Source organism: Oncorhynchus tshawytscha, unplaced genomic scaffold (assembly GCF_018296145.1).
Source record: "Oncorhynchus tshawytscha isolate Ot180627B unplaced genomic scaffold, Otsh_v2.0 Un_contig_246_pilon_pilon, whole genome shotgun sequence".
Classification (NCBI taxonomy): Eukaryota; Metazoa; Chordata; class Actinopteri; order Salmoniformes; family Salmonidae; genus Oncorhynchus; species Oncorhynchus tshawytscha.
In genome coordinates this window covers 77941-99505 of record NW_024609090.1, presented here as the reverse complement: position 1 = coordinate 99505, position 21565 = coordinate 77941, and the positions used below count along the sequence as shown (strand labels likewise).

The following is a 21565-nucleotide window of genomic DNA, read 5'->3' as shown; positions in this document are numbered from 1 at the left end:
CGGAACTAGAAGCACAAGCATTTCGCTACACTCGCATTAACATCTGCTAACCATGTGTATGTGACAAATACAATTTGATTTGATTTGATTTGACATGGCAGATGTGCTCCACGCCACGTACACGGACAAGGCCAACTATGTCTACCGGACATTCTTCAAATCAATCCTGTCCAACGTACAAGTTGCAGTGAAGTCATTTGAGGGAGATCCAACAGATCCTGTCAAGCTTTTGGACAATCTGGTACATCTCTTAACATCAATTTGCAGCAGAGTAGTCAACCCTATGGCAAAAATGGATGTCCTGAAGGATCCCATTGATGGACATCTCAGCCCATCACCATACCTTGGGTACCTTTTTGAGAGCATGGTGTACCAACTCAGTCTTGCGCCAGAGGACAAAAAGGTCATTCAGAGACGGTGCAGCAACTACATTGTTGCTTTAAGCAAGGAGCTGCAAGCAAGGCTCCCAGGCAACCTAGAAGTCTTGTGAAACATGGCCTTTGTTACGGTTTTCTAGGTGTGAAGGATAGTCGGACCAAAATGCAACGTGTAGATTGCGATCCATGTTTAATGAACAACGTGAAACACGAATAAACACAAAACACTACAAAACAAAAACCGAAACAGCCTATACTTGTGTAAATAAAGAGATAGGAACAACGACACTAAGGACAATCACCCACGACAAACTCAAAGAATATGGCTGCCTAAATATGGTTCCCAATCAGAGACAACGATAAACACCTGCCTCTGATTGAGAACCACTCCAGACAGCCATAGACTTTGCTAGATAACCCACTAAGCTACAATCCCAATACATACACACCAAAACCCCAAGACAAAACACACCACAATACAAAAACCCCATGCCACACCCTGGCCTGACCCAATACATGAAGAAAAACACAAAATACTTAGACCAGGGCGTGACAGCCTTGTTCAGTGTTAAGGAAACGCCAAAGCACAATAAAGGCACCACTGAAATTATTAAAGTAGTTGAGCTACTGGGATACCAGCCCCAAACAATTTATAAAATTGTTTCCCAATTGAGAAACATCCATCTGTTTAGGTGGAACTCAACTGAAAATACAGTTGAGTTTTGGAGTGAAGTCAATAACTACACGGACTCTTCCGGGTCAAATCCATTTGAAGAACTGCAAAGCTGCACTCGCTGCCCTCTCCTTGCCACACTCAAATGCGGAGTTTGAACGCTGTTCAGCCAAATGAGTGTGGTCAAGTCAAAGTTAAGAAATAGAATGTCACTGCACACTCTCAACTCCATACTCCTGGTGCGGTATGGACTGAAGCTGGCTGGTGATCCCTGTTACCAGCATGAACTACCAAGTGAAGTTCTGCAGCAGTTTGGCACCACAGCAGCGTACAGCTTCAAGGCCTCTCCATCCTCCTGCTGGTTCCAGCTCCGTGACAATGCAGTTGGACAGTGAAGATGAAGAGGATTTCCTTGCCAATCTATGATTCATCATATTATCCTCTTACGGGAAATGGGAGGATATGTGGCAGCACGGGCCCTCCATTTGGAGTGGTTCCAATTTTAACAAGAACGACGGTGTTGCCATTTTAATCAAGACCCCACAGGTGGTGGTGAAGGGGAGCACGGTGGTGGTAGGCGGGCGTGCTGTTTAAGCCAATTGTACTTTTATGGGGAGGGATTTTAACATGCTAAATGTGTATGGTTTTAATGACAAACATGACCGGTGCACACTTTTAGAAGACCTGCAGTCCCACATGCTAGGGAGGGATCCTCTAGTGGTGTGTGGGGATTTTAACTGTGTTTTTAGTAGAGCAGACAGGAGAGGGGCAGGAAAGGATTTTAAGGTGGACAGGTCAAGTGTTTTATTGCAAGGGCTGTGCAGGGATTTTAAACTGACTGACTGTTTTAAAACCCTGCATCCAAGAGAGGAGGGCTTCACCTGGACCAGTGGTGACGGCACCAGAGCCTCTCGCATTGATTATCTGTTTACCCGGGACTGTCCCCCAACTGATGCTAGAATAACCCCTGCTTTCTTCTCAGATCACGTAATGCTGACGTGCACCCTTTCAATATCTTCGGGTGTGACTGTGGGAAGAGGGCCCTGGAAACTGAACTGCTCCCTTCTAGAAGATGATAGAGTAGTTAGTCAGTACAGAGAGCAGTTCAGCCAGTGGCAGACGCTACAGGACTTCTTTGACACACGAGCACAGTGGTGGGAAATGGTGAAGGGAAGGACGAGGACCTTCTTTAGAGAGATAGGAAAGAAAAAAGCAGAGAAAAAGATAGATGCATGGTGGGACTGCAAAAGCGACTGGAAAGGTATTTTAACCTATGCCAACAGGGCCTTGATTTTAACCAAGAAATTAAAGAAGGAAATGGCACTTTTAGCAGAACAGAAAAGCAAGGGGGTTATTTTAAGAAGTAAAGAAAGGGAATTAGAAGAGGGGGAGAAGTGCACTAAGTACTTTTTTAAGAAAATAGGGTAGATTAATGACTGGTTTAAAAAATAAAGATGGGGTTTTAAAAACAGATACAGAGGGAATAAAATAAGTAGTCAAGGATTTTTATGGGGAACTGTTTGGGGTAAAAGATGTTTGTGAAGAGACCATGGGGGACGTTTTAACCTACATCGACAAGACCCTACCCAACACAGACGACCTGATAAAAGACCTGACGAGGACAGAAATTGACCAAGGACTGAAACATTTTAAGAGGGGTAAATCCCGGGGTAGGACGGCCTCCCTTTGGAGTTTTATTTGGCCTTTTGGGATGTTTTAGCCGACGAACTTCTGACTGTTTTTACTGACTTTGAACATCTTGACAGACTACCTGACAGTTTTAGAGTGGGGATCGTGACTCTTTTATATAAGAAAAATGACAGGACGGACCTGAAGAACTGGAGCGATAACCCTTTTAAACTTTGATTGTAATTTATTCAGAGGAGCAGGATGAGGCGAGTTTGATAAGGACTCACCCCGTTCCTGTACAAGGGACCGAAGACAGCCTTTTAACAAAGTGACTTTTTAACATGTTTTTCATGTCTTAAAGATGTGTGACCCTTGTTAGATCATTAGTACACATTTTAAATGGCTTTTACAGATGTGATGTTTTTACAAGGAAAGTACTTTTATTCATGGTTGTTCTCATTGGTTTTAACAACATGTACTTTTTAACAAATTTAAATGTAACTTTCAAATGCTGTGTTTTATGCCTTTATTGCCGTTTTTATGTGTATAAATGATGTAAAAAATGTATGAGCTGTTTTTAAAAGGAAATGTGTAAATAAAACTTTTCCAAAATAAAGAAAATCTGTTCTTATCAGTTTAATATCTGATACGTCCCCTATCTGGGGACCATATATTAAATTGATTTTTGGAATAGGGAGATGGAATAGGGGCTTGCTCCGTCCACTCCACGCATCGACCTGGTATTGCAGTACCTCCAGGAACGGTGCACCCCCTTTCATTGTAAAGAGAAATCAGACAGAGGAAACAGAGTTGCTTCGTTGGTCTATATTGTATTTTCACATTGAGCAACTTCATTTCAATATCAATGATGGCTCGATAGTGCTGGTCAAATCGGTCACCGTTTTATTGACTACGATAGCTGTTGGGAATGGGGTGCCTTCATCTTCCAATCAAAGATTTTTCGTCACGTGCACGGGATACTTACTTGCAAACTTTCCTCAACAGTGCATGATCAAAAATATACACACAGAGCTCAGTAATAAAGTAGTTAAACATTTTTTTTGTTATGATTGGAAATCTATACAGTAGAAGACTATACAGAATAAACTATGAAATGTGCTAAAGTCATGCACTGGTAACATGGACTGTCTCACAAGCAACTGTCTGTATGTATTAGTTTCTCTCAATCACATACAAGCATTTCTTTAAAACAATGTTGTCGATTTTCAAAACAGAGTCCACAAGACACACAACTTTTGCAAAACAGTAAAACAGTAAATGCATTTCGAAAATGTTTTTTAAACACATAAAAACATTCATAAAAAATACATAAAAAATATATTGTACCGTCAAAATTGCAAAAACATTCATCAAAATAACAACTGTACGCAAAAATGGGTCTCCGTACTACTCACTATAGCTGACCCTGTAAAACAACTAACTGGTGTGTGACAGTAAACTTTTATACGTTTTGTTTGATTTGATTAATTCCTGTCTTACTTTGGGGTGATTTGTGTGTATCGTTTTGTCCTGCAAGGTTTTACTGTATGGAAGGAACATGCACCGTTGGCGCTAGGAACATAAGCGCGATAACAACTGCAAAATACGTGTACGCGGTTCGCGACCAAACTGTTCTCGTCGGATTTGTTTGTCTCCAAATAGTTCACTGTGCCACTTCTCGCGATGTTAGAGAGAGGACGTGCTTCCGGGTGAGGCACACAGATCACCGCGTGGAACACATTCCTGTTGGAACTGCGACTAGCGAAGGCTTTCTAGGAGATAAGTTTGTTTCGGGTTTAAACTTGGTGAAAAAGCGTCAGAGATGCTTGTTTTATTTGAAACCGCTGCTGGTTATGCAATATTTAAAGTGAGTATTTAGCTAAAGTTATATTCTAATAATTTTAGATGGGTGCATGACAATTTTCTATTATTGAACCGGGTTCGCGGTGTGGCTAGCTACATACGTTGTTTTCCTGGAGTAGCTAGATATTGTATTAAAATACAAAGTATTTCAATGTCAAGACCTGTTTAACATTGTTTATAGTACACATGGATTCTCTATTTAGGTCGTCGTGGTAGTTCTCGCATGCAAACCTTTACCGCAACGAGGCCTTCTCATTCAACACGCTGCAGTTAAGCAATCACGTTGCATGTGGCAAGTTACCTAGATCTGCTGGATATACAGATACTTTGCTACCTTAGGCTTGGCTTTTGTAATTATGCAACTATTTGAACCCGTTCTATTTTCGAAGTTAAATAATTTATTTGTTGCCAATGTTTACCCAACATTTCAAATAGGCTTCTCTTCCAAGTTAGCATAACTGGTGCGTGGTACTTTGGAGGGACCGCGTGCTGGCTTTCTTGTCACACATTACTGACGGGTTTTAATGACAACACACGTAAACTGAGTTGAGTTAATGCAATTAATGTATGGTATGCCCGTGTACTTGATAGAACTTTAAACCTTTTTTTGTTTCAGGTCCTCGATGAGTCAAAGCTCCAAGAGGTGGACAGTTTATGGAAGGAGTTCGAAACTCCGGAGAAGGCCAACAAAGTGTGAGTTATGGCCCCATGTCTGGAGAGAGGAGTGTTTAGATTCTCGAGGGAATACGTTGTCAATGAACAGTAGTATTACACATTATCAGCATAAGGAACATGTTTCTGGAGTTGACATAACATATCGCCACCATTTCTCCTTCCAGAGTGAAGTTGAAGCACTTTGAGAAATTCCAGGACACAACAGAGGCCTTGGCAGGTAGACAGAATACTTTCACCTCTCCTGTTGTTGCTCACTATAGTTTACCAGTTAGTGCACAAGGGCTGTCAGTCAAGGCTTCTGCATGCTTCAGCTAGGTGAACCAACAGCATACTCCCTTAATTAAAAGACCGTTGCTTGAAAAATGAGAAAAGCGGCAATAGTAGTGTTTGTCCAACTTGAGAAGTCATAGCCAGTATACACTTCCTTAAACTAATCAGAAATAATTGAAGATGGCTCAAGAAATATCATTTTTCCCCTTATTTGTATTTTTACAATTTTAAATCTACGTAAGCTGTTAGGTGCAGTATTTATGAAGTTTGAAAATGTGCATGGAAAATAAGTATCATTGAAGTTTTTATTTTTATTTGACCTTTATTTAACTAGGCAAGTCAGTTAAGAACATTCTTATTTTCAATGATGGCCTAGGAACAGTGGGTTAACTGCCTGTTCAGGGGCAGAAGGACAGATTTAGGCTACCCTGCCGCCCCAAACATCCGGGGAAAACACCTGACCGAAGACCAAACAAACACGTTTCTTAAGATATGCACTAACTATTCCCAACTGTTTGGGATTGGAAGCATGCAGAAGCCTTTAGGTGTTCAGCAGTATTCCTCACTACCACTGAGACCACAGCTAACCTTAACCATCATAACCGACACTGACAGCAGCCGGTTGTTGAACTCACCCCCTAACAATGTTGAGTCTATGAATAAATACATAATACTAATGTCCCGTGTCTAAATGTTGGAACTATAACAGTCGTTTGTATATGGTAGTGTATGTGGACACCCTGTCAAATTAGTGGATTCGGCTATTTTAGCCACATCCGTTGCTGACGGGTTTATAAAATCGAGCACACAACCATGCAATCTCCATAGACAAACATTGCTGTCAGAGCAGCTCACAGATCAATGCACCTGAACATAGCCCATCTGTAAACAGCTACCTACCTCATCCCCATACTGTGTTTATTTATCTTGCTCCTTTGCACCCCAGTATCTCTAATTGCACATTCATCTTCTGTACATCCACCATTCCAGTGTTTAATCGCTATATTGTAATTGCTTTGCCACCATGGCCCATTTATTGCCGTACCTCCCTTATCTTACCTCATTGCACTCACTGTGTATATACTTTTTCTATTGACTGTTTTGTTTATTCCATGTGTAACTCTGTTGTTGTGTCAAATTGCTATTCTTTATCTTGGCCAGGTCACAGTTGCAAATGAGAACTTGTTCTCAACTGGCCTACCTGGTTTAATAAAGTGAAATATATATATATTTTATATTGGCAATAGAATGGCCGTACTGAAGAGCTCAGTAACTTCCAATGTGGCACAGTCATAGAATGCCACCATTCCAACAAGTCATTTTGCCACATTTCTGCCTTACTAGAGTTGTCCCGGATAACTAAGCCCTGTTATTGTGAAGTGGAAACGTCTAGGAGCAACAACGGCTCGGCTGCAACGTGGTAGACCATCAGGACACGGATGGAGTCCATGATCACTGGGCTTCCCCCCGGGAGATCAGCGCCATGTCTCTGGGACTGGCTCACAGGTAGGGTGGAACACAGACAACGCTTGGTGTTTTGGATTTATTAGGATCCCATTAAATGACACCAACTAGTCTTATAACAAAATACATAACAAACACTTTATAATTTACTCACATCAATATGTAGTGTGTGTGTTGCCGATGATTATATCATGCTGTCTGAAACCTCGTGTGGATTTCCTCAGCATTCGTCACTACCCCTGAGGCAGCACCTCCCCTGTTGTATTCATAGAAGACCTGAAAGGCTGCTATGGCAGATCCTGACCTGTTTCTGTTTCCTCAGTTTGTCCCGCTACAAGCTGAAGTTCAGCCCTGACAAAGTGGATACCATGATCGTTCAAGCTATCTGTAAGTACCTCCTCTTAGACCAGGGATGGGCATCTTTGATGGGGGTGGGGGCCACAAAAACCTCACGAGGGGCCGCAACACATCTCACTTAATTACCCCCCCACTTTGCAAGCAAAACATTTTAGCGGCCCCCTCACGTGACAGTGAAGAGAATTTAACTTTTAGCGTTCATTTCCTACAATTCTGCTATAGACTAGGCACATTAGTTAGTCGAGCGGTTAACTTATCAATAACACAGTAAAATGCTGACAGGCCAATGACGTGACTGGTGATGAACAACCACGTGTGAAAATGTCACCTTGTCCATTCTGTTATTCTAATTCTCAGCCGTAAGTTGAGGCTCTGACTGACTTCTCTCCCCAGTACAGGGATGTGTGTCCGCGAGCCTACAGGAGGTGGGCCAGTGGAAGCCTGTTGCTCATCCCTGTCTTACTCTGTCCATGTAAAGGGACAACATAAAACACTTGATTATCTGTAGACAGGTGTGACTAGTATTATGGTCTGTAGACAGGTGTGACTAGTATTATGGTCTGTAGACAGGTGTGACTAGTATTATGGTCTGTAGACAGGTGTGACTAGTATTATGGTCTGTAGACAGGTGTGACTAGTATTATGGTCTGTAGACAGGTGTGACTAGTATTATGGTCTGTAGACAGGTGTGACTAGTATTATGGTCTGTAGACAGGTGTGACTAGTATTATGGTCTGTAGACAGGTGTGACTAGTATTATGGTCTGTAGACAGGTGTGACTAGTATTATGGTCTGTAGACAGGTGTGACTAGTATTATGGTCTGTAGACAGGTGTGACTAGTATTATGGTCTGTAGACAGGGGTGACTAGTATTATGGTCTGTAGACAGGTGTGACTAGTATTATGGTCTGTAGACAGGTAGAGACAGGTGTGACTAGTATTATGGTCAGGTGTGACTAGTATTATGGTCTGTAGACAGGTGTGACTAGTATTATGGTCTGTAGACAGGTGTGACTAGTATTATGGTCTGTAGACAGGTGTGACTAGTATTATGGTCTGTAGACAGGTGTGACTAGTATTATGGTCTGTAGACAGGTGTGACTAGTATTATGGTCTGTAGACAGGTGTGACTAGTATTATGGTCTGTAGACAGGTGTGACTAGTATTATGGTCTGTAGACGGGTGTGACTAGCGTTATGGTCTGTAGACGGGTGTGACTAGCGTTATGGTCTGTAGACGGGTGTGACTAGCGTTATGGTCTGTAGACGGGTGTGACTAGCGTTATGGTCTGTAGACGGGTGTGACTAGCGTTATGGTCTGTAGACGGGTGTGACTAGCGTTATGGTCTGTAGACGGGGTGACTAGCGTTATGGTCTGTAGATGGTCTGGGGGGTGACTAGCGTTATGGTCTGTAGACGGGGGGTGACTAGCGTTATGGTCTGTAGACGGGGGTGACTAGCGTTATGGTCTGTAGACGGGGGTGACTAGCGTTATGGTCTGTAGACGGGGTGACTAGCGTTATGGTCTGTAGACGGGGGGTGACTAGCGTTATGGTCTGTAGACGGGGTGACTAGCGTTATGGTCTGTAGACTGGGGGTGACTAGCGTTATGGTCTGTAGACTGGGGGTGACTAGCGTTTTGATCTGTGCAGCTCTGCTGGTTGACCTGGACAAGGAGCTCAACAACTACATCATGCGCTGTAGGGAGTGGTACGGCTGGCACTTCCCTGAGGTGGGGAAGATCATCAATGACAACCTGGCCTACTGCAAGAGTGTCCGGAAGATAGGCGCCCGTACCAACCGACCTGTCTGAGCATCTCCCCGAGGAGGTGGAGGCAGAGGTAAAACTGGCTGCAGAGATCTCCATGGGAACGGAGGTGTCAGAGGAGGACATCGGCAACATCATGCACCTGTGTGACCAGGTGATAGAGATTAGAGTACCGCACCCAACTGTACGACTATCTGAAGAACAGGATGATGGCTATCGCTCCCAACCTGACTGTCACGGTGGGGGAACTGGTAGGGGCACGGCTCAGCTCACACGCTGGTGAGTCATGATCTAACGGCCAATCACACAGCAGGAATCATTCACAACACAAAACAAGCAGTGATTATGATGACTATATGTCACAATCCTGATACCTGATGCTTTTCAGTCACTACCTCATCTGAGCTTGAATTAAAACCTTTTACCTGGACACCTGTAGTAGGCAGCTGGAAACGCCCCAACTGCTCCTAAATGCTCTGGTTCTCTCTGACAGGGTCCCTGTTGAACCTGGCCAAGCACCCGGCCTCCACAGTCCAGATCCTGGGAGCAGAGAAGGCCCTGTTCAGAGCCCTGAAGACGCGCAGAGACACGCCCAAATATGGTCTCATCTACCACGCCTCTCTGGTGGGACAGACCTCGGCCAAGAACAAGGGCAAGGTGAGGCTTTTGTTTCAGCCATCACTAGAAGTAGAATGTCTCTCCACACTACAGTACTGCTGTCATGTTCCAGGTGTGATCTAGTTCTAATCAGAATGTCTCTCCACACTACAGTACTGCTGTCATGTTCCAGGTGTGATCTAGTTCTAATCAGAATGTCTCTCCACACTACAGTACTGTTGTCATGTTCCAGGTGTGATCTAGTTCTAATCAGAATGTCTCTCCACACTACAGTACTGCTGTCATGTTCCAGGTGTAATCTAGTTCTAATCAGAATGTCTCTCCACACTACAGTACTGCTGTCATGTTCTAGTCAAGCTTCTTTCTCTCCTCTCAGATCTCCAGGATGCTGGCAGCCAAAGCATCTCTGGCGATCCGCTACGATGCCCTGGGAGAGGACACAAACGCTGAGATGGGAGTTGAGAACCGTGCCAAGCTGGAGGCCAGACTACGCCACCTAGAGGAGAAGGGAGTAAGTAGCTCTCTCTCTGCCCCTTACTGCTAGAGGCCCAAAACAACCAGCCCACATGAGATGCCAAGCAGTGATGATGATGACTAATGTCAACAGTCCTGAAACTACCTGATGCTTTTCAGTCACTACCTCATCTGAGCTTAATAACCTCACTGGTGTACGTTGGACGCTAGCGTCCCACCTGGCCAACATCCAGGGAAATTGCAGAGCGCCAAATTCAAAAACAGAAATACTCATTATTTTAAAAAATCTGAAAACATACAAGTGTTATACATAGTTTTAAATATGAACTTAGTGTGAATCCAACCACTGTCAGATTTCAAAAAGTCTTTACGGCGAAAGCATACCAATGTGATTATTTGACAACATCGCCCAGCAGACAGACCATTACGAAACGGTAACCAGCCAAGCAGAGTTACACAAGTCAGAAATGGAGAGAAAATGAATCCCTTACCTTTGATCTTCATATGGTTTCACTAAGACTTTCATTTATTCAATAAATGTTCCTTTTGTTCGATAGTCTCTATATCCAAAACCCTCGTTGTTTTCTTCAGTAATCCACAGCTCAAACAGTTACAACAGGCAGACAAAATATCCAAATTGTATCCGTCAAGTTCATAGAAACATGTCAAACAATGTTTTATATTCAATCCTCAGGTTGTTTTTAGCCTAAATAATCGATAATATTTCAACCGGACAATAACGTTGTCAATATAAAAGGTAAACAAGAAAGGCACGCTCTCGGGATTGAGCATGAAAAAGCTCTGACACTGTAGGGTCCTGTCATTCAGACTGCTCTTACTCCCGCATTTTTCAGAATAACAAACCTGAAACCATTTCTAAATACTGCTGACATCTCGTGGAAGGCATAGGAACTGCATAGCAACTGAGTCACAAGTCAACGGATACTGTACTGGCATTGTATAGAGAACTAGAACAAACAAACAAAAATGTACTTCCTGGATGGATTTTTCTCAGGTTTTCGCCTGCCAAATCAGTTCTGCTTTGCTCAGACATTATTTGAACCACTTTGGATACTTTTGAGGGTTTTCTATCCAAATCTATGCATATCCTAGCTTCTGGGACTGAGTAGCAGGCAGTTTAGTTTGGGCACGCTTTTCATCCAAAATTCCTGAATGTTGCCCCCTACCCTAGTGAAGTTAAACCAGTGCTATCCTGCTAGTCCCCTACTCTGCTTGTCCCCTACTCATCTCCTACTCTACCGGTCCCCTAATATTGTGCTGACCCTGGTTTATCCCTTCAGATCAGAAGAATCAGTGGAACAGGCAAAGCCATGGCGAAGTCTGACAAATACCAACACAAGAGGTGAGTTACACCTGGAGACTACTGTATTGGGTAACTAACCTTCTGTCGCGTCTCTCTGGTAACTGACCTTCTGTCGCGTCTCTCTGGTAACTGACCTTCTGTCGCGTCTCTCTGGTAACTGACCTTCTGTCGCGTCTCTCTGGTAACTGACCTTCTGTCGCGTCTCTCTGGTAACTGACCTTCTGTCGCGTCTCTCTGGTAACTGACCTTCTGTCGCGTCTCTCTGGTAACTGACCTTCTGTCGCGTCTCTCTGGTAACTGACCTTCTGTCGCGTCTCTCTGGTAACTGACCTTCTGTCGCGTCTCTCTGGTAACTGACCTTCTGTCGCGTCTCTCTGGTAACTGACCTTCTGTCGCGTCTCTCTGGTAACTGACCTTCTGTCGCGTCTCTCTGGTAACTGACCTTCTGTCGCGTCTCTCTGGTAACTGACCTTCTGTCGCGTCTCTCTGGTAACTGACCTTCTGTCGCGTCTCTCTGGTAACTGACCTTCTGTCGCGTCTCTCTGGTAACTGACCTTCTGTCGCGTCTCTCTGGTAACTGACCTTCTGTCGCGTCTCTCTGGTAACTGACCTTCTGTCGCGTCTCTCTGGTAACTGACCTTCTGTCGCGTCTCTCTGGTAACTGACCTTCTGTCGCGTCTCTCTGGTAACTGACCTTCTGTCGCGTCTCTCTGGTAACTGTGTCGCGTCTCTCTGGTAACTGTGTCGCGTCTCTCTGGTAACTGTGTCGCGTCTCTCTGGTAACTGTGTCGCGTCTCTCTGGTAACTGTGTCGCGTCTCTCTGGTAACTGTGTCGCGTCTCTCTGGTAACTGTGTCGCGTCTCTCTGGTAACTGTGTCGCGTCTCTCTGGTAACTGTGTCGCGTCTCTCTGGTAACTGTGTCGCGTCTCTCTGGTAACTGTGTCGCGTCTCTCTGGTAACTGTGTCGCGTCTCTCTGGTAACTGTGTCGCGTCTCTCTGGTAACTGTGTCGCGTCTCTCTGGTAACTGACCTTCTGTCGCGTCTCTCTGGTAACGTCGCCGACAAGTCTTGGTCGTGTTTTTGGCATAATTAAAACTGATGACTTATTTATCAAATAACTCTCTAATTATTATTATGTGATTAATCATGTAACTGTAATTAACTAGGAAGTCTAGGAAGTAAAATATTCAGATTACAACGTTATAATTTTCCTAATAACTTTCAGAAATATAATATCTGATCTCAGTCTTCTGATTAATGAATTATTTACCTCACATTAGTCTCATTCCAAACGTCGTAAATTGTTGGTTATCTGCACGAACCCAGTCTTCACTGAGTCATCCATACATCAATTGTCTTAAAATAATTTATTTACTAAGTAATTCACAGAAATGCGTCACACAAACAAAATAGATATATTTCCAAAGATATGATACAGGGTATGTGCCCTAGTGGGCTAAGTGGTTTTCCACTTTAATTTTGAGTGTGACTCCAAATCCAGACCTCCATGGTTTGATAAATTTGATTTCCATTGATAATTTGTGTGATTTGTCAGCACATTCAACTATGTAAAGAAAAAAGTATTTAATAAGAATATTTCATTCAGATCTAGGATGTGTTATTTTAGTGTTCCCTTTATTTTTTTGAGCAGTGTATATACAAAGAAATGAGGATGTGCCCTAATGGCGGCTTTTTAGATGGTGATAATTATAACAATTGAAATGCTAATCCTTCGCATATGAACGCTCATTCAGGAACTATTGCAATCAATATATATATTTACGCTCAGTGTGTCGTCGGTATCTCTGTTGAAACCTTTGTTTCTGTTGGAGAGTTTGTCCGCTCTCTCTGTCGTGGTTAGAATGGCTTGTTCAGTGACATTCATTCATGTCGTTATAGGATAGATATTTTGGCTGTTGGTTTTCGCGTTCAATGATACCGAATTCCTAGCTGCAGACTAGTAATTAATATCAAAGACTTGTTCTATTCTGTCGGTATCGATAGTCTTAAAAGTTTAACCACGTGGTATGGTTAAAAGATTCAGCCATCTACTCAAACCTGGGCCCTCTTGTGGTAAGCTGGTCTGCAACCTTTAGCCATCTTGTAATTGAGGTGAGCTGGTCTGGTGATAGAAAACCCGGGTTTTATTCGGAAGAGCAGAAAAGGGCCTGTCCCAGGACACCAGACCATAACTGTGCTCATGGACGGTCCTCTGATTTAGTTAAACTCCAAAGGGAATTGGAGTTTCCTTCATTAAACAGTCCAATCACATTACACAATTTCACAAAGAGTATCATCCTCATTCATCTTCTACAACAATTAGCCTCATATCTGAAGCTATTGTATAAACATTTATGGTAATTTGGCCGTATTGTCGCCCATGAGTTTCACAAAATTGTACCCAACGGACCAGTTCGTAGCTGGATTCTTCACTGATCTTTTATACATTCTCCAGAACATAAATGTTGTTCGGTTCTCCAGTTCTGTGAGGTGGAAGAAATTCCTTTGTTCTCTCTATGAAAACTCACTCTCTATATACTGTGGCCATGAGGAGATAATCTCCTGGAATTTACGACCTCTCTGACCACAGCAGCCTGGTTTTAGGAGACAGCGGGGTATGGTGCTCGCTGTACCCAAAGAGGGTCATGACAACCGATAGTTGAAGTATTGTATCAACTTGGCCTGGGGGAGGCCCTATGCTCGCAACTTGGTCTGGGGGGCCTATGCTCGCAACTTGGTTCTGGGGGCGCATGCTTGAAATATTTTATCAAATATTCTGGGCCCTGTTTCCCCCGCCAGTGAGCTCGGGACAGACGGCTGTAGGCTATTTGATCAAGAGAAAGGAAGTAATCAGGTAGCCCTATTTTATGACGTTTCCATTGGATCCGAGCATGACATGAGTGGTCAAAAAGGAGAGAGCTGGGAATATTTTTCAAATACATTGAGGAACTTTTGTAATTCTCAATGGATGGTAAAACGGTATGTTTGCTTGCTGTTTTGAGGTGACAAAGCATTACTTTGAGAAGCTCCACAGGTCATTAGTAGTGGTGCGTTAAGCCCATCAGAAATACTATCAGATGGGCACATTTTTAAGCCTACATTCGCGCGCAGGCTAGGCAGCATATAGGTCTACTTCTATGCGTTTGCGTTCTTACTCAACATTGACAGGAGCGCTGCCAAACAAAATAAGGACTAAATTAACTGGTAAAAGGAATGCTATAAACAGTTTCTCTCACAAGTGTAGCATAGGTTGTGCACTCTGCAAACAATGTGTCCACTCCAACAATGAGAATGCTGAAAGACTAATATATTGAATGCATTAACTGAAATTACCATAACCAAACGAGCATTGTAGATTGTAAATGATAGGAATGAAGGGTAAATGTAGTACTGGTGATATATGTAATGGGGAATTGATATACACTAACAATCAAGCGCAAACAATTCACTGAGATGGTCGTGAATCAGAAAGGTGTCTCATGTGCCATAAATTGACTTGCTACTGCTCGGCTAAAACATCTTGGTCGACCAACAGCCTTTAGACCAATCAATCGACCGTCGGCTAAGTTAGCCGCACAGTTCGTAATAACGTTCTGTCATGTCTCCGTAGTGACGTGAAGGTGTACGACCCCTCCGGAGACTCCACCCTCCCCTCTGTTTCCAAGAAGAGGAAGTTTGAGGAGGTGGAGGAGGAAGAGGTGGCCACACCGGTGACAGTCAAAACCAAGAAACCCAAGAAAGAACCTGTGGAAGGTCAGTTGAGTAACTCTTAGCCATAATCCTGTTGTATAACACAACCCATAACATGAGACCATAATACACCACCCATAATATACCAGCCATCCTGTTATATAACACCACCCATAATATACCAGCCATCCTGTTATATAATACACCACCCATCCTGTTATATAACACAACCCATAATACACATTCCATCCTGTTATATAATACACCATCCATCCTGTTATATAACACAACCCATAATATACCATCCATCCTGTTATATTACACAACCCATAATATACCATCCATCCTGTTCTATAACACCACCCATAATATACCATCCATCCTGTTCTATAACACAACCCATAATGCCCCATCCATCCTGTTCTATAACACCACCCATAATATACCATCCATCCTGTTCTATAACACAACCTATAATATACCATCCATCCTGTTATATAATACACCACCCATCCTGTTACATAACACAACCCATTTACACCATCCATCCTGTTCTTTAACACAACCCATAATACACCATCCATCCTGTTATATAATACACCATCCATCCTGTTATATAACACAACCCATAATATACCATCCATCCTGTTATACAACACAACCCATAATACACCATCCATCCTGTTATATAACACCACCCATAATACACCATCCATCCTGTTATATAACACCACCCATAATACACCATCCATCCTGGTATATAATACACCACCCATCCTGTTATATAATACAACCCATAATACACCATCCATCCTCTTATATAACACAACCCATAATACACCATCCATCCTGTTCTATAACACAACCCATAATGCACCATCCATCCTGTTCTATAACACAACCCATAATGCACCATCCATCCTGTTCTATAACACAACCATAATATACCATCCATCCTGTTATATAACACCACCCATAATATACCATCCATCCTGTTATACAACACAACCCATAATACACCATCCATCCTTTTATATAATACACCATCCATCCTGTTATATAACACAACCCATAATGCACCATCCATCCTGTTATATTACACAATCCATAATGCACCATCCATCCTGTTGTATAATACACCATCCATCCTGTTATATAACACAACCCATAATGCACCATCCATCCTGTTATATAACACAATCCATAATACACCATCCATCCTGTTATATAACACAACCCATAATGCACCATCCATCCTGTTATATTACACAATCCATAATGCACCATCCATCCTGTTGTATAATACACCATCCATCCTGTTATATAACACAACCCATAATGCACCATCCATCCTGTTATATAACACAATCCATAATACACCATCCATCCTGTTATATAACACAACCCATAATGCACCATCCATCCTGTTATATTACACAATCCATAATACACCATCCATCCTGTTATATAACACAACCCATAATGCACCATCCATCCTGTTATATTACACAATCCATAATGCACCATCCATCCTGTTGTATAATACACCATCCATCCTGTTATACAACACAACCCATAATACACTATCCATCCTGTTCTATAACTAACACAATCCATAATATACCATCCATCCTGTTATACAACACAACCCATAACATGAGACCGGTTCTCAGCCGTCTTAAGTGCTATTGTCTCACGGTGCTTTCTGTTTTCATTCAGAACCAGAGGCTTCAACGGCAGCAGAAGAAACTCCCAAGAAGAAGAAAAAGAAGTCCAAGAAAGCCGAGGAGGAGGCGATGGACGTAAAGGAAGAGGAGGCGACCGTCTCTCCCACAGAGGAAGTACGTAGCTGATGGGGACATGCCTCCAGAATATATATATTCCTGCCTGAACGAACATACTAATCTGTTATTCTTGTGACTTTCAGTCGTCAAAGAAGAAGAAAAAGAAGAAAAAGGTCAAGGAGGAAGAGGGAGATTAATCTGGTTGGGGAGAAACTGTATTATATTAGGACTTTTAGTTGTCGTTGTATCTACCAGGACCAGACTGACTCGTATCAGCCTGACCGTTTAAAGACTAGAGAACTGGAGACGGAGGTTATTTCAGAATGACCAGCAGCTGATCTGTTATGAGACTTGATGATGGTGTATAAATCCTCCTGTGGATTTGAGTTTAAGATGAACCTTTAGTTTACTGTAACCTCTTATTACTAATCAACTAAAGACCCAATAGACTGTCTACAATATCAATGTCAATGTTAAAACACTTCCTTCCTCCACTGGTTTAACGATGTGCCTTTTTTAAAAATATGTTTTTTTCCCTGCTGTTTCCCACAAGTCTTTGTCCACAAGTGATTAAATCCATTTTCTCAGTCGGCGGTATTTCCTTTCATTCCAGCTATGGTGGATTCAGACCCCTTGACTTTGTCCACTTTTTGTTACGTTACAGCCTTATTCTAACATGATTCAATAGTTTTTTCCCCATCAATTTACGCACGATACCCCCCCAAATGACAAAGCTAAACAAGTTTAGAAATGTGTGTACATTTATTCAAAATACAAAACTAACATATCGCATTTAGTCACTTCACCCCTTCCTACATGTGCAAATTACCCCAACTAACCTGTACCCCCGCACACTGACTCAGTACCTGTGCCCCTGTATATAGACTCGTTAGTGTTACTTTTATTACAGTTTATACTTCAGTTTATTTGGTAAATATTTTATTACAGTCATTGAACTGCACTGTTGGTTAAGGGCTTGTCAGTCAGCATTTCACAGTAAGGTCTACACTTGTATTCGGTGCATGTGACAAAGTTTGATATAAGTATTCAGACCCTCTAATCAGTACTTTGTTGAAGTACCTTTGGCAGCGATTACAACCTTGAGTCTTCTTGGGTATGATGCTACAAGCTTGGCTCACCTGTATTTGGGTAGTTTCTACTCCTGGTGCTGTATGGACTGAAGCTGGCTGGTGATACCTGTTACCAGCATGAACTACCAAGTGAAGTTCTGCAGCAGTTTGGCACCACAGCAGCGTACAGCTTCAAGGCCTCTCCATCCTCCTGCTGGTTCCAGCTCCGTCACAATGCAGTTGGACAGTGACGATGAAAAGGATTTCCTTGCCAATCTATGATTCATCATATTTACAGTACGTACGCAAGGAGTGGACTTTCTGGAACTGGTGGAGAGACACAGCTGATGGTGGCAGTGTGAGCGAGAACAGAGGCAATATCTGGAGGAAACCATGGAGCAGCTAGCCTGCGAAGCAGCACAACAACCTGGAGAGAGATGCCTAGCACACACATTATTTGAGTTAAGCTGCTTGTTCAATAAGTTGACATATATACCTTGTTATTAGCTTGTATCTATAATTGTTGATGAATTAGGTAGCATGTTTACTACCAATACACTGCTTAAAACTATAATTTTTTTCAGAATTTACTAGTTAAGAAAATAAATAAAATTGAATTGTTCAATAATGTGTAAATGTATAATAAACACAGAAATCCCAAAACATAGAAAAAGGAACATAGACAACCCAGCCAACTCACGCCCTGACCATACTAAAACAAAGACATAACAAAAGATCTCAGGTCAGAAGGTGACACATGCAGGACAAGCGAACAGGGAGCACTTTGATGTCTTGTTTGCAAAAGCAGCTGCTATGGCAACAAAGTTGGACCAACAACCTATTCAGATGCCTCACATCCGCAAACTTTCAAAGCGTTACACCGGTCAGGCTGCAGCCCAGTGAATACTCAGCCCACATCCATCCTGATGCCCAGTCTTTGTACAGAGCCTAGTGCTACAACACCTTGGACACAGTGAATACTCAGCCCATATCCATCCTGATGCCCAGTTCTACAACACCTTGGACACAGTGAATACTCAGCCCACATCCATCCTGATGCCCAGTCTTTGTACAGAGCCCAGTTCTACAACACCTTGGACACAGTGAATACTCAGCCCATATCCATCCTGAATTGAATTCAAGACTTCTGCAGGTGCAGCTGGCCATGTTTGGGACTAATTATACATATCAAACGAGCTCAGATGTTGCTGGCATTATTGGGGAAATGGTGCCAGAGGTGAAAGGTCTCTTCAGTCAGGTGGAAGCTTTAGTAAGGCGTCTGCTGGTCGTCCCTGCTTCCTCTGTCGAGGCTGAGAGGAGTTTTAGTGCCCCGGGGAGGCTTAAGACATGGCTTAGATCATCCATGAGTCAAACAAGGCTGAATAATGTGGCCATGTGGTACGTGCACTAGCAGAAACTGGACAGACTGGACCTGGACAGGTTTAATGGAAGCCTTCACTTAGATCCAGTGGTGAACCGTGACTATCGGACCTCGGCTTTCAGAGGGACCAAAAATCTTCCAATACGTTGTGTCAAACTATAAAATCATAAAAATAACAGAAAACATAGCATCATTTAACGCGCCCGACATTATATAGTCTGTAGTCGGGCCGTTCTAGTGAAGGAGGAGCTTTTTCATGACATTGTGAACGATGACATTCACTCCAGTCGGCCCCATGAAGTCAGAACAATACAATAGCACAACTATTTCATTAACAAAATTAAATGAACAAACCAGCTATTACTTCCCATTGCAAAAATATATCACTGATTAGTGTGGTGAACGTCATAAATTAAAGTTACAACACAACAATGTTTCACAGTCATGTGAGGTCCTGGTGGACCTAATGGATAACCCTACAATAATTTGTGCTTCGGCTCATTAAATGTGGTTAATGTAGGGCTCATTAAATGGGGTTAATGTAGGGCTCATTAAATGGGGTTAATGTAGGGCTCATTAAATGGGGTTAATGTAGGGTTCATTAAATGTGGTTAATATTGGTCTCATCAGGCTCAGGTAGCATCAGATTAGAATGTTCATGCTGAATCAAAGCTCTCATCAAATCCAGACATTTATATGCGTTATAATGCTTTTGAATGACACTTCCAAGTTTTGGTGGAAACTACCAGGTTACCCGGGAGAAAAGTGATTTATTATCGTATAATACCGGGGAAATATTCAACCTTAATGCGCATACAGGTGGATTCACAAGACACCAATCAAGTAACTTACATATATAGAATCTTCATTAGGCCTAATGGCATTTTATGATGTTAGTTATAGTGACTGAGTAAGTCTAATTATAAAAGTAAGCCTCCAAAGTGCCATGTTTCTTAGTTTATTATGTGGAGGAAACATTTAGGCAGCCAGGACCATCCGCTCCTTAGCTCTCTTACTGCAGTCCAGTGCCATAGACATCTTTGAAGTTTGGCCTCTAGTAATTTAGGAGGGACACTTTATGAAGGCCTTCTCACAATGGACTTATCATACAAGGCTCTACAGACAGATACAAAAAAAGACAGGCTATTTTTATTGTTCACGTTATTTTCGTTGACGATGTCTTGAAGTCAAGTCGTTCAACATTGAAATGCAGTTTTCTGTACCACACAGGACAACCAGGAAAAAGTGACGGTCGGTGGAACTATGGCGCCACCAAGTGGACAATTGCTTCAGTTCGTTTGTGGCAGCAATGCTACCAGATATACTTGATACAAGATCAAATGTTATGTCAATATTATTATCTCCAAATTGCCCCCATCCCCCTCCCCACACGTAATATATTATTATTCCAATTTAGCTGTTGATCAGGTTAACGTGTTCTCTCATTTCTGATTGGAGGGCGGATGACCACGTGATCTTAGAACCTACAAATGTGTTACTTTGTAACAGTCAAACGTGGTTATTCCTGGCGTTGATCAACTCCCCATCCATGCCACCATTTATTTAAAGCATTATATTTTTTATGGAAAACAAAAAGCATACAGTGCTCATTTTGGTGTAACCATAATCGAATTTGACGTGTCGGAGAACGGCCACTTCGTCCCGAAATCATTGCAGGTATCGCTTCTCGGCCTTTTGGCTAAGATCAAGTGTAGTATCTGTTCTTATCAGTAGGAAAGGAAAAAAGTAAAGAGAAAGAGAGACGCATGGTGGGACTGCAAAAGCGACTGGAAAGGTATTTTAACCTATGCCAACAGGGCCTTGATTTTAACCAAGAAATTAAAGAAGTAAAAAGGAAATGGCACTTTTAGCAGAACAGAGAAGCAAGGGGTTATTTTAAGAAGCAAGGAAAGGGAATTAGAAGAGGGGAGAAGTGCACCAGGTACTTTTTTTAAGAAAATAGTTAGTAAGGGTAGGATTATGACAGGATTGAGAAACAAGGACGGGGTTTTAAAACAGACACAGAGGGAATAAAGGAAGTGGTCGAGGACTTTTATGGGGAACTGTTTGGGGTAAAAGATGTGTGCGAGGGAACAATGGGGGACCTTTTAACATACATCGACAAGACCTTACCCAACACAGATGACCT

General features: G+C 42.5%; 2 non-coding genes and 3 pseudogenes across 2 annotated transcripts; all 5 read left to right on the top strand.

The window, feature by feature from the left end:
* Positions 1-3276: 3276 nt before the first annotated feature.
* Positions 3277-3453, top strand: LOC121844257 (annotated as a pseudogene).
* Positions 3454-4325: 872 nt separating this feature from the next.
* LOC121844254 lies at positions 4326-17552 on the top strand (annotated as a pseudogene).
* Positions 9407-9486, top strand: LOC121844260. The gene has a single exon (XR_006081927.1). It is a non-coding gene; the product is annotated as a small nucleolar RNA SNORD11B (small nucleolar RNA).
* Positions 10267-10349, top strand: LOC121844261. Its single transcript, XR_006081928.1, has one exon. It is a non-coding gene; the product is annotated as a small nucleolar RNA SNORD11B (small nucleolar RNA).
* A 3543-nt stretch (positions 17553-21095) lies between the features above and the next one.
* On the top strand, positions 21096-21259 carry LOC121844259 (annotated as a pseudogene).
* Positions 21260-21565: the final 306 nt, after the last annotated feature.